At 38.4% G+C, this 15,019-nt stretch overlaps 2 pseudogenes; one reads left to right on the plus strand and one right to left on the minus strand.

Moving 5' to 3' along the window:
- Nucleotides 1-8,174: 8,174 nt before the first annotated feature.
- Nucleotides 8,175-8,382, plus strand: LOC123000138 (small nuclear ribonucleoprotein G-like; annotated as a pseudogene).
- Nucleotides 8,383-14,431: 6,049 nt separating this feature from the next.
- On the minus strand, nt 14,432-14,549 carry LOC113242291 (U2 spliceosomal RNA; annotated as a pseudogene).
- Between the last annotated feature and the right edge of the window lie 470 nt (nt 14,550-15,019).

The following is a 15,019-nucleotide window of genomic DNA, read 5'->3' on the forward strand; positions in this document are numbered from 1 at the left end:
TTTTTGGAAAGGTTGAGAATAGGCATTAACTCTTCTTTAAATGTTTTATAGAATTTGCCTGTGAAGCCATCTGGTCCTGGAATTTTGTTTGTTGGGAGTTTTGATGATTAATTCAATTTCACTGCTGGTGATCAGTCTGTTCAAGTTTTCTATTTCTTCTTGACTCAGTTTTTCAAGGTTATATGTTTCTAGGAATTTATCCATTTCTTCTAGGTTGTCCAATTTGTTAACATATAATTTTTCAAAAGATTTTCTTATGATTGTTCGTATTTCTGTAGTGTGGTTGTTATTTCTCCTCTTTCATTTGTCATTTTATTTGAGTTCTTTCTCTCTCTCTCTTTTGCATGAGTCTGGCTAGACATTTATCAATTTTGTTGATCTTTTCAAAGAACCAGCTCCTGGTTTCATTGATCTGTTCTATTGTTTTTGCTTCTATATCACTTACTTCTGCTCTAATCTTTATTATTTCCCTCCTTCTGCTGGCTTTAGGCTTCACTTATTCTTTTTCTAGCTCCTTTAGTTGTAAATTTAGGTTGTTTATTTGAGATTTTTCTTGCTTTTTGAGGTAGGCCTGTATTGCTTTAAACCTCCCTCTTAGAACAACTTTGCTGGGCCTTTAGAATTCTATAAATCCATGTTCGTGTGATGAAAAGAAAAGAAATAACAGCAACAACTTGGGACCCTAGAGTCTTGTTCTGGGAGGGGAAGGAGGAGGAATGCAATTCTAAAATAATATATTTCTTTAAAATGGCAAAATACAACACCTGTATTTGTATTTCAGTTATTAATGGACTTTACTTCTTTATTTTTTATAATTCGGCACCCTTTTTGTTCACCAACAGTGGGAATTTTCCCAAAGTGTAAAATGTTACAAAGGCAGAGGTAGAACATGAGTGTTTACATAGGGCTGTTGTTGAAATAGGAAGTCACAAAATTGGCTTTGACAGTGATATAATATATATAATTGTTATGTATACATGTTACAGCAAATGTATATCCAAACATATAAAATATAATAAATACATATAATATATACATAAAATCCATCTATCTCTACCTATCCATCCTTGCATCCATCTATATATGTCTTCTCCACTGGAGTGGAAGTTCCACGAGACAAGAGATTTTGTCTATCTTGTCATCACAGAATCCTCTCAACACCTAAGACAATACCCAGCAAGTGTGTTCTGTTCAACAGGTAAGTAAAGAATGGGTGTGTAAATGAATAAACAAGGATGTCTATTTACCAAAAAGACAAGAGATAAATGTTGGCAAGGATATGGAGAAAAGAGAACCCTCATGCTCTGATGGTGGGAATGTAAACTGATATAGCTACTATGCAAAACAGTACGGAGGTTCCTCAAAAAATTAAGAATAGAACTGCTATATGACTCAGAGATCTCACTTCTGGGTACATATCCAGAGGAAAGGAAATCACTATTTTGAAGCAATATCTGCACCCCCATATTCATTGTAGCACTATTCATAACAGCCAAACTATGGAAACAACCTAAGTGTCCATTGATAGATGAGTGGATATAGAAACTGTGGCATATATATAACTATATATAGTGAAACACACACACACACACACACACACACACACACACACACGATATATTATTCAGTCATGGAAAAGAAGAAAATCCAGCCATTTGCAACAACATGGATGAAAATAGAGAGCATTAGGCTAAGTGAAACAAACCAGACACAGAAAGACAAATACTGTATGGTATCACTTAAATGTGAAATCTGAAAGAAAAAAAAGTTGAAATCATAGAAACAGAGAACAGAATGGTGGTTGCCATGGACTGGGGATGTGGGAGAAATGGGTCAAAGGGTATACACTTTTGATTATAAGATGAATAAATTCTGAGAATCTAATGCACAGCATGGTGACTATAGTTAATAATCATGTATTGTATACTAATCTGCTGAGAGTATATCTTAAGTGTTTCCTCAAGAAAAAAAAGAAGGGAAAAAAATGTAACCATGTGAGGTGATAGCTGTGTTAATTAACTTGGCTGTTGTAATCATTTCACAACGTATATCAACTCACTTTAAATATATTAGGTTTTTGTTTGTCAATTATACCTCAATAAAGCAAGAAAAAAAAATGAATGAATGAACTGGATATTTCCGCAGCATGTAGAAGTATAACTCATGAATAAAACTTACAGTCACAAACGCTCTCCGCTCGTCGTTTTGTGTCCATGGAGATTGAACCCTAATCATGTTTCTCAAAATGTGCCTTCTGCAAAGAACCCCAGTGTATGTAGCTGTTTTTAAAGTTAACTAAAAAGATGAAATCAGTTATATTTATGAATGATTGACTGAAGGAATGAAGAGAAATGAAAACAATAAAGAACAAATAAGCTAACACAGAAGTAAAATGAACTTGGCTAAAGAATTAATTTTAAAAAACAGTTTGGATTATCTGATTTTCCTTTGCCATCATTTAAATGCTTTTATGAAACAGTTTTTGGAAATAAGCTCTACCAATATGATCATCATTTATTAGGGCAGAGATTCATGAAAACAGATTCTATCAATTTTTTTATCACTTAGGATGTAGATTAATACACATTCACAAATACATTAGCAAGAAAGATGATAAAACTACAGATGTAGGTATATCTATCTAGATCTACACATCTCTGTCTCTGTCTATATCTATTCTACATCTATATCTCTGTCTATATGTCTATGTCTATTCTACATCTAGATCTTCATCTATGTCTATATCTATATCATCTATATTTATATCTCTATCTACAGGGATAGATACAGGACAGGGAGCCCAGTTCAGGACTGCAAAATAATGAGAACCTTTGAGCTCCATTTGCTGCCTTGCTTGTAAAATGAGAATGGAAATTTTGTCGAAGATGGTGAAGGAATAGCTATGATTGCAGTGATTGCAAGGCATTTGCAAAATACAAATAGATTTTGTGAAATTATCATTGCAGTAGCAAGCAGTTTCAGATTTATGTTAGAGAGCTTCATTTTGCTATGAAGTTGTAGACAAGCAATTTGAAAAAGCACCAGCTTTCAACTGTGTAATTATGTGTAAAATTTATTCCAGAAGTTCAACAAGGCTGGGACATAGGACCATTAAGTTTTCCAAATTGTTTTCGAATGGACAGTAAAGGTGTGTGGGCAGTCAGATTCTCAAAAGTAGTAAGATAAAGGAGAATCAGTCTGAATCACACATTTTCTTCAGAAACAAACTTCTTCAGCCCTTAAACAAGTCATGTTACTACTTCTTAAAATGAATTCCCATTTCCCCTAGTAATTGATGGCAATTTGTAGCATTTAACAAGCACTCACAATGTGTATTTGGTAGTGAGCTTATACTTTAAGATTTATTCTTCAAAAAGTTTTCATTCAGCCTATTTTGAAGTTCTTTTTTTTTTAAAGATTTTATTTATTTGAGAGCGAGAGCATGAGCGAGAGAGAGCATGAGCAGGGGGGAGGGGCAGACGGAGAGGGAGAAGCAGACTCCCTGCTGAGCAGGGAGCCCGGATGTGGGACTCAATCCCAGGATCCTGGGATCATGACCTGAGCCAAAGGCAGATGATTAACTGACTGAGCCACCCAGGCGCCCCTATTTTGAGGTTCTAATGACTACAGTGACTATGTCTAATTATTTGGTGGCAGAGACTAGTGAGTTATTCACCATACTTGTTTTCTTTCCTCCTTGACACATAGCTAGACTACATTTTCCAGCTTGTAGTTAGGTATAGTTAGGTGTGACTGAGCACTGGCCAGTGGAATGTAAGTGGAAAGTATGTGGCTCACTTTCCGGCTTGACTCATTATGACTTCCCACATGATCCTCTACTCTAAGGTGGCAAAGTCTTTGTCAACCTGAGTCCCTGGGAGACTTTGTGGAACAGAGACCCAACCCACATCCCCAACCTTCAGCTGACTCAACTTTACTTGAGAGAGCAATTGGCTTTGATTGTTTAAACCACAGAGATTTCAAGGCAACTAATATTACCCTAACTAATGTATAGCATAGAGAATGGAAACATTTTAGAACAGAAGCAACAGAAACACATAAATGATCATTACAATTATAAAAATAGAAACAACAAAAATATGAAGACATGCCTGACTTCTCCCATTGTAGTGATTTGGGCTAGTCTGTTTTCCAAATATTATGCAGCAGCTGCCCACATGCTGGGAAATAACTGAAGTGGGGCCTTAATAAGAACAAACAAAAATAATAACCAATCTGAAAGTAAAAAATTTGAGTTCAAAAATTACATGGAAAGGGGCACCTGGCTGGCTCACTCAGTGAAGTGTGCGACTCTTGATCTTGGGGTGGTGAGTTTGAGCCCCACATTGAGTGTAAAGATTACTTAAATAGGAGCGCCTGGGTGGCTCAGTCATTAAGCGGCTGCCTTCGGCTCAGGGCGTGATCCCAGCGTTCTGGGATCAAGCCCCACATCAGGCTCCTCCGCTGGAAGCCTGTTTCTTCCTCTCCCACTGCCCCTGCTTGTGTTCCCTCTCTCACTGGATGTCTCTATCTCTGTCAAATAAATAAATAAAATTAAAAAAAAAGATTACTTAAATAAATAAAACTTAATAAATAAATAAAGAAGAAGACCCTGAGAGATCATCTTCTCTCACGTTATTTTATAAATGAGGAGAGTTAGGTTGAGAAAGATGAAGCTATTTGCCCAAGATTACAGAAGTAGCTGGAGGCAGAGTTGGACTAGATTCCCGTTCTAGTTTTATATCCCCAGGAGAGCACAACAGTGAATAACAATCGATTTTATAATACTAATGAGAAAACACTGGCAGACTCAGCTACATAAAGGGTGACTTTGAGGTTGTAAACAAGAAAACTGAAAAGTCTATTTGCAAGTCCTTTTCTTTTCTTTCTTTCCATGCTTCTTTAAAGGAAGGAGTTAGATTTTCCTCACAAAGAAGAAAATGACTTTCTGACATAGTCAGGAAACCGAACCTGAGCTGAAAATTAGGAAAACAAGACACCTGAGGAAAAGAAGCCAAAATCAATACAGTCCCCCCTAAACACAGGCCGCAGATATTTTTCTGACCTGTGCCCTCATAATGATTAAAACACTCAACAATTTACAAGTTAGGTAAGAGGAAGTAAACAGATTTCTAAGCAACACATGAGAAAACTTTACTAAAGATCAAAAAGTACAAATTAAAATATCAGGATATTATTTTTTAAACCTGTTAAACACACCAAGAGTGTTTCTAAGAGTAATCCTCAGTGCTTATGAGAGTTGGTAAATGGGAACACTCATGCATCACCGGCTAGTGGGTGTGTATATCTGTACAATCATTCTGGAAGGCACTTTTTTCAAAAAAATATACCAGGAGCCCTGAAATGTTCATGACCCTTTACTCAGAAATACACTTCTAAGAATTAGTCCTCAAAAGATCATCAGAGATCCAACTAAAGATTTATATGAAAGGATACTACTCACCACTGTTTGTTATTCATGATGGTAATATATACATAACAGACTAAACATTCAACAAAAAAGGCCATGAGTAAATAAAGTATGGTACATCTGTCACATGGGTTTTTCAATGATTGTTAATGATAACTGGAGAAAATGTTCACAATATAAAGTTAGATCACAGGTTCTCAACTGGGGATTATTCGGCCTACCAACAGACATTCAGCAATGTCTGGAAGACATTTTTGGTTGTTACAGCTTGGAGGAGGAGGTGCTACTGGCATCTAGTGGGTAGAGGCCAGGGATGTTGTTAAACATCCTATAACACACAGGCAACCCTCTCCCCCAACAACAAAAAATTATCCTGCCCAATGTCAGTGTGCCACAGTTGAGAAACTGAGTCAGATGAATAAAACAAGGCACAATACTATGAAGACTGATCTCAAGTTTTAAGAGCAAAAATGAGGATATCACTTGATGCTAAAATTATGGGTTATGCTTATTTTCTTCTTTTTACTTTATGTTACTAAATATTCTACTGTGAACATGTATTATTTATATAGTAAAGTAAAAATTTTTTAAATAATCCTTCAAAAGCTCTCTGCAGCTTCTTGCATCAAATCAAACTCCTCACCTCCACCCTCAGGATCACACATAATTTGGGCCTGCCTGACCTATGGAAAACTTATTCTCCCCTACTTTTCACCAAGAACTCTCCACTTTAATTAGACAAATTTTTCCTTTATCCCTGAGCACACACTGTTCATTTGCTCATCTCCTTGATTATCTGTGACACAGAATAATTGCCTCCCTCACAGGATTGTTGAGAAGATCAAATGAAATAAAATGTGCAGAAGCATTTTATAACTGTCAAGTCCACAAATTTAAGTTTTTGCTCTCTGTTGCCATGCCCACATTTTCTCCAGCGGAATTTAACTTATCTGTAGTTCAACTCTTAACCCACAAATCTCTTTCTCTATGAAGTCTGTCCTGACTTCTCTTAAGCTGTTTTGGGAAACAGTGAACCCTACAACTTTGCCACCCTAATTAAGAGAAAGGTTGAAGTTGAAGCATAGTTTCCCAAAGTATGTTTCTTGGGACACCAGTTCCATGAGACATTATATCCACCAAGATTACATCAGGAAACAAATGATACATTCAAATTGGGCAATTTGAGAACATTTTAACAATGGGCTATTTACAAACATGAGGACAGAGTACAGGGAAGCCACAGAAGATAGTGCAGGTCCCCAAGTCTAGTAACAGCAAGGAGCTGGAACCACTCCTACGCCCCAAGGGGAAAGAAGATAGAGGATGGGGTGGTTTACTGAACCCAGAATCAAGAAGAAAAGAATCACAGGGAGAAACCTTCAGAGCTGGGATTTCTGTCCACAGACACAGCCAACTATTAAGTGATCCAGCAGAGTGTGACCCAGGGAATGAATACCCTACCCCAGTCTCCTTCTTCGCTCTTTTTACCTGTGAATAGGCCTCTCTGGCCAAACCAACTCAGAAGTTAAAGGGTGTATTAGTCAGGATTTTCCAGAAAAACAGAACTTATATTGGGGGAGGGGAGAGAAATTAATTTCAAGAAACTGGCTCATGTAATTGGGATGGTTAAATATTGTAACCTTGAGCTAGAATTTCTTTGGGAAACCTCAGGTTTTGCCCTTAAGGCCTTCAACTGATTGGATGAGGCCAATCATTAAGGAGAGTAATCTGCTTTACTTAAAGTATATTGATTATAGAGTTAGCCACAACTACAAAATACTTTCATAGTAACACCTAGATTTGTGTTTATTTAAATAAGTGGGTAATATAGTCCAGCCACAGTTGATGCATAAAACTAACCATGACAGAGGTCCAGGAGGACCTGCTGATGTAGTTTATACAAGCTGGCCTCCCTCATGAATACATGGCAGAATAGAGGAAGTTTCAGGGAGGGTGGACCTGGAGGAGCAAAGAGTAAAAAGAAGCTATCCAGCACAATTTTAATAGCTATGTTGTGAGCAAAAGTATTCTGTGGTAAAATAAATTTGAGAAACGCTGACTTAAAGTTAATCTAATTATTTTCCTAGAAAAATGAGGAGGGGAGGCATTCTGAGTAGGAGAGGTAGGATATTCAAAGACTCATGGGTTAATAGGAGGGTATAAATGTGCACTCCAAGTGGGAGGTGTAAATGGGCTTGTGTACCTGAAGTAGGATGTCCAGGTGGAGTGGGCCAGGCAAGGAGGCCATTAAGTGGAGGTGCTTACAGGCTGAGGACTTCAGAGTATATAATTGGGAGGTTTAATTTTATTCAAGAGGTAATTTAAAGTTATTCTGGGCTTCTTAGAATGGGAGTGACCTAAACTAAATAAAAGCTGAAGAAAGTATTCCTGTTGCTATGTGTAGGATGCATTAGAATAAAGACAAGAAACTAAGAAGCCAGAAAGGAGGCAGATGAAGCACTGTGGATCTAAGATGGCCACTGATTATTATGGGATTATGGTGGGAGTGAAAAGCAAGGAAAGTTTCCAGAGGAAAAAATGCTTAATGGCAGGCTTGAAGTAGAAAATAAAAGAGAGATATAATTCTAAAGTTGGAAAATAATTACCATGTTATTTCATCATAATTAAAGATCTATGGAAAACGCCAGGCCTACTTGTGGGAGCATAAGGGAGGCCACAAATTCTGTTTTGAGTCTTCTTTGAGCTCTCTGAGTAGACACTGTGAGCAAAACTCACTCCCCCCCAGTTAAAAAAATTTATGGACAAGAAGTTATCATTGAAATTATATGGTGGCAGCCATGTCTAAGGAATACTGCAAGGATCTGATCCCTTTATGAATTTCCTGATAGATAAGTGTGGAGATGGAAACTAGTGGACAACAGGACAACATTGGAATGGTGGTATCATGAGGAAATAGTATCATCATGTTACAAGCCTTGGCAGGAGTATAAACAATTTCTGTGATCGCCAGAGAAATCAACTCCTTCTACATGTCCCCTTCTCCACAGCACCTATTTTACTAAATGTAAAAATTGGGTTGTGTACATTTTCATATTAAACTTTTTTGTTATATAAGCTTTTGTAATAGTAAAAAAAAGATCAAGGATACTCATATAGTCCATCCAACTCCAATCAGCAACCAGTTCTTTCATTCCACACAAAAATTAGAAGCTGCTCTATGCGAGAAGTCGAAATGACCCATTGTGCCACTGGAGAGCCACTTCTTACAATAATGGAATAACTGAGAATGAAATTACAGAAACTTCTTGAGGAAAAAGCTCAGAAAAGAATAAACTCATAATGGGAAATAATCAGTGTAATTGAAGAAAACCACAGAAGGATGTGGTGATAGACGCAGTAAGACAGTGTCTTTCATTACTGCAATCGATGAGGGGCTCCACACTTCAGCAGACAAAGAATCAGGAATCATGGAAGAAATGCAATGTGTACACTTTTTTCACAAAGTATTAATCTCCCATCTTGGCAACTGAGCTGTTCATGAAAATACATAAAGCTGTGTCCTATTCTCTATCACAGCCCCCAGTGAGGACACAGGTAAAGCCTCACACTCTCCAACCACCCACCCTGCCACAGTGAACAAGGAAGACCTTGTGAAGAAGGTTCTGACCCAAACCATGGCCCAAAGGAATGGACACTGGTCTTCGAGTTGGATGATTCAGACCCTGGCTCTGCCACTTGACTCTAGCAAACCATTTCACCTTTCTTAACCTGTTTCTTCATCTTTAGAATGGTGATAACTTACCTTAGAGTGATAACATGATCAAATGAAATAATGTAAATTAAAAAAAATTATGGAATGAAAATTATAATCCAATCTATGGTATTATTACTCACTGGGGTCCTTTTACTATGAGCAGGCACTCTAACTTCCACTGGCCCCGCTTTGGGTACAAAGGGGCATTTGGAGCTCTAGACTTACGTGCACTGAGAGTTATGGCAAGATTCCATCCACAAACGGATTTGTTAGGGTCCCCAACAAGTGGGAGAAAAGCACCTATGGCCCAGAACTTGGTCTCCGTTAGTCCCATCTGGTTGCCATGGAAACCCCTAGTCACACTTTCAAGGATTCATTTGACCTGCCATTTTGAGTGCAAAAGAGGCAGAAAAATTGGCTTTAATATAGTTAGAATTAAATACTTCCATTAATTGCTTTTACAGAATTTTTCTGCCATTTAATAAAGAAGAAAGCAAACTGCAGTAATTTTCCCAAAATGTCAGTGAATGAGAACACATGGGTAATTTCTCCTCTCTCAGAATGGCTTGATCTTGCTTGGTAAAATACCATCTCTCCTGAGTAAGAAGTTACTCTTTTCCCAGAGGATGTGGCACAAAATTTGAAAATGCCAGCTGCGATGACAGTTCACTTTACAGAGAGCCCGAGACTAAGATGGAATCATTACCTGGGTCCTCCTGCCACATCAGTCATTAAAGATCAGGAGGGATCTAAGACCCAGAAGTTACCAATGAAATCGAAGTAGCGTAGTTAGCAAACCACATTAGCAATTCCAAAGGTTCTACAAAACTGAGAATGTATGCTTCAAAGACAGTGAACGTGTTAACAACACAATGATAGCTCACATTTACCAAGCACTTACAATGTTGGCTACACACCATACTAAGCTCCTTCCTTGCATCAGCTCATTGAATCCTCACAAAAATCTCCTAAAGTTAAGTGCCATCACTGCTCCCATTCTACAAAGGAGGAACCACAGGTTTAGGGAGTTAAGTAAATAGCATAAGCCCATAAAGAGATTAAGGAACAAAGCCACCATACTTGTATGTGTAGGTATAATAAGAATCCGAAGGTCCAAGCTGCCTATGCATAAATTCAGATTGACTATCATCAGTATCTCAAAGTTCTTCCATTTAACTCTTTCGACACACACAGAACCTCCAAAAAATCCTCCCACCCCAAAATATTCCTCAAGGTCTTAAAGGATGCCTCTCCTGTGCCCATCCATGGATCAGCTTGTCAGCCACAGTCAGTACCTGGCATCGTCATGGTCCTTTCTCTCTCTTCCAGTTCACACCATCAACGTCCTTGCTAAGGCAGCCACTAGGGGAAGCCTCAATGCTCACACAGCTGATGGACATCTCGGAACATCCTTGATCATGTGTCCCTGTGGTCCCAGAATTGCCAATTTTGAAAATGCCAGAGCAGTCCTGGGCGCCACGGAGAAGTAGCAACTGTGGCTCTCAACCTTTCGCAGCAATGCCATTGTCACCTGGATCCTGAAGCAGCTCATCCAATGTCTGCTTCTCCCCTTCTTCGTGAGAGCTCAAAATTTGGCCCTCCTTTCCTAGTTTTTCCCAGTGCCCATCCCGTTGCCTCAGGCACAAAAGCAAGTAACAGGGCATACTATCAAAGTCAATTTATGCTAGGGTGTTTTACAGAACACCTTTCATTAATTCAAACTCCTACAACTCAAGAACAACTTTTTAATAAGACTGACAAAAAACAGTATCATGTAGTTGTGTTTATCAGCTACCATAGCAATAGCATAAATAGTTTCCAATTCCTCAGTCCACCAGCTTTAAAAATATGTGATTATTGATTTTTGGAGGAGGTTCACACTATTTCAAATTTCGTTCCAGAAATTAGACTTTGTAAGCATATTTGTATCATATCATTTCATATTTATATAATCCAAATTCACACAAGGCTATGTTAATATATGGACGTTTCAGCCCTTCCCACTCCCCCTGCCCTCATTCCCAAAGGAGAAGAAATCTTAACTTGAGAGTAAAGTGCCAAGTCTTTCCTCTGGTGTGGGGAATAAAATGATTCTCAGAGATATAAAAACAGATTACCCACCCCAGAGGCCCAAATGTAACATGGAGGGGCAGATGCTGGGACTGCTGCCTTTGAGGAAGGTCTCACTGTGCATGAACAACACAGGGATGGAAAAGAGGAAGTGAATGAGGGACTATCACAGTGGTGAGAGGAGAGTTTAGATGAGAGGACAAAACTGAGATTTTCTGCTACATACTTGAGCAGGGATGCATAGCCAAGAGACAGAAGAGCCATGCATTTTGGTTTCAGGGAAGAGTTTTCAAAGACTAAAGAGAAAATAGGAAGAGAACATTTTATATTTTTATAAGCCACTTACAGAAACAGAGTTCTTAGGAATGCTGTGGCAGAGCATACTAGAAAGACTGAGAACAATAAAGATGTCTAAAGAAGATGCTTTTCAAGCTTTGTTGGCACTAAGAATGTACTCTCTTGTTGGCATTTTTTTTTTTCAAGAGACTGAGTACAGATGAATTACTGTCAATTATGCTTTTCTGCCACAATGATGTTTTTTTAAAAGCAATACTGCTCAGAGACTGAGTCATATGGAATCCCGATTGTATTCAGGTTAATACAAAGTTATGAACTCCCTCTCTTTTCAGGAAAAAAAAAAAATGGCCTTCAGGCATTATCACACATATAAATAGATAGTGACCTCTGAATCTTAGTTTGATCTTCACTGGGACATATGCCACAATGTTGAGTGCTACCTAGAATCAGAGCTATCCTCTTTCACACCAGTGGGTATGTTTAAGACACTTAGACCCATTCAAATACTCTAGATTTTTCCCAGTAAATGCTGGCAAGAGATTTGTGCTTTCTGGGTAGTTTTAGATATGTATATCTTCATATCTTTTTTTCTTTTATTCTCTTCTTCAGGTCAGAGTCAAATTTTATAGATCTTATTCCACTCTACTGATAAATCCATCCCATCCTTCCCATTTAAAATAGGACAAAAATGGGGCACCTGGGTGGTTCATTCAGTCCGACTCTTGGTTTCAGCTCAGGTCATGATCTCAGGGTCATGGGATCAAGCTCCCCATCGGGTTTCACACTCAGCATGGAGTCTGCTTGAAATGCTTACTCTCCCTCTCCTTCTGTCCTTCCCCCACAATTACACTGACTCCCTCTCTTTTTCAAATTTGACCTATTTATTTGATAGAGAGAGAGAAAGCACAAGCAGGGGGAGCAGCAGGCAGAGGGAGAAGGAGAAGCAGGCTCCCTGCCGAGCAGCGAGCCCAACGTGGGGCTCGATCCCAGGGCCCAGGATCATGACCTGAGCCAAAGGCAGACGCCCAACCAACTGAGGCACCCAGGCGCTCCTCAAATAAATAAATCTTTCTAAAAATAAATAAAATAAAATAAAATAGGATAAAAATAATCTCATATTGATTTTTATTGACTCATCTCATATTCACTATTATTGACTAAAAATCATCTCATATTGACTACTCCTACACGTTAACTTTTGCTGTGTAACCAACCACCCCAGAACCCAGTGGTTTAAAACAACTGCCATTTATTTAGCTCATAATCTGGGGAGTTGGTTGGTTGTTCTGACTGGGGCTAGTTCAGTCCAGCACGTGCATCTGGAGTCAGCTGGCAGACAGCTGGTGGCTTGATGATCTAGGGTGGTCTCACTCATATGTTTGGCAGGTGGCAGGCTAGAATGACAGGGCTGCATGTCTTTCATCATCCAGCAAGATTGCCTGAGTTCCTTCACATAGTGGGTCACAGGGTCCCAAGACAAACAAAAGCAGAAGCCACAAGGCCTCTTGATGCATAGGTTTGGAACTCACTTGATGTCACTTCCACCACTATCTATTGGTCAAAGCAAATCCCAATGCCAGCCTCCATTTCAAGGATAGGGAAATAGACTCCATATGTTGATGGGAGAAGCTAAAAAGTATTGAGGCCATTTTTTTCAATCTGTTCTACTATTAACATATATGAATTCACTGTCCCCTTACCCAGAGAAAGATACTCATAACTGAAAATTCGTGCACCCCTCCTGCCATTTACTAGAGAAGAACTTAGGCAAGAACCATTTACTTGCCACTCCTGACTGGGAGCGGTATTTTGGCAAAGCTCAAATCAAGACTATTAATAGGTAACCACTTATATGGTATGTGTGTTTGGTAGTAAAAGACCTGCTTATCTGCTAGGTTCCATTAGAGCCACTAGCATTGCTGCATTGCCTCTAGGGAGAATGTCCCTTTTTATATATTTTCATTAGCTAGTTAATCAAGTGGAAAGACTGGCCCTTAGAACAGGACTCTGCCATAACAGAATAGGACATGATGTATATAGATGAGACATATCAAGAAAGCTGAATCCAGAGACTGGAGAGAGAGACAGCCATGGTCCCCCAGTAAAGAATGGGAGTGGGGTTGAGTGGGAATGGGGCCTTCACTGGTTACAGAGCAACAGAATGTCCTGGAAATTTGAGGGGGAAGCTACTAACAGATATTAGGCACATGAAATGGTGATGGAAAATTTTAATCACCTTGCAACTTTGTCTAGCCCCTTTCTCCCTAGCCTACCCTCTTCTTTCCCACATCCTCCATTCCCACTCCAACTGATTGATCCCCATTTGCAATTTTCTAATTGATGTCTGCTTTATCTTAATATCTTGACACTGCCTAACACAGCAATGAATTCATAGAAGTAGTGAGCAAGAATGGATGACAATATCCAGACCCTCAAAATTGGTGAGTCAATTGATTCACTTTTTCCTGAAGTTTTCCCTATGTCTAAGTGATCAGGTAATGTAGATCAAGATCATTTCCACCTTCACCAATTCTTCTCTAATTAAATTCCTATAAAGTGGCACTCAACAAAAAGTTATTGGATGGAAGGATGGATGAATAAATGAATACCAAGAGCAGGAAGAAATTTTGAGGAGCAAATACAGCAGCAGTCAGAGGTGAAAGCCTGGGGATGGATGGGAAGGTTGTCAAGAGGCTTTCCTTGAAGAAGAGGAGAGCAGAGGATGAAAACACTGCACCCCTGCTGCTCTGTAACAGCAGACTCACACAGTAGCAAATCTGGTACTTCTATCCCCACGATGTCTCCAGAAAGATCTGATGTTTCTGGGTTATTTTGGTTTTTAACTGTGACTAAGCTAGGTAACGTTTTGAAACAGAAGCTTCTTTTAAATAATATTTTGCATAGCCTTTTGACTATTCAGTGAGTTCTCTCCAAAATTTATTTCTCATTTCCACATTTATGTCATCCACAAGCTCAACAACATTTTTATTCTGCAATATACTACACTTGATCTTAGCCAAAAGGCCGAGAAGCGATTATTCTGCAATATAATAATAAGATCATGTAACTTACAGACATCTGTAGCTTATGGTTTTTTAGAAACACAGATCTGTAGTATCAAAATTTTAAAAGATAAAACTTGTAACCATCATTTGTCTCTCTGTTCATGCATTATAAATTACCATTATACAAAATTATACATTATACATTATAAAAATACCTCTAAACAACATAAACTAGCATCAAAAGATGAATAAGCGAAATATTATTCTGCATTTTGTGCGTTTAATTATGTAGTCTCAAATCTGATTTTGGTCTGAGAAGCCACTTGAATTGTGCTGAAATTGTTATATGTCAGGAATAGTTACTTCAAAATTATATCAAAGTAAAGAAGTTAATAAAATCAACTTTTTAAAAAAGCAAAACCTGCCTATATCTGGTATCTTCCTTCCATAGTATCTGGCATTTGATAGTGTATTTTATTATTTTATTTCAATTCAGTATTC

Source organism: Ursus arctos, chromosome X, assembly GCF_023065955.2.
Source record: "Ursus arctos isolate Adak ecotype North America chromosome X, UrsArc2.0, whole genome shotgun sequence".
NCBI lineage: Eukaryota > Metazoa > Chordata > Mammalia > Carnivora > Ursidae > Ursus > Ursus arctos.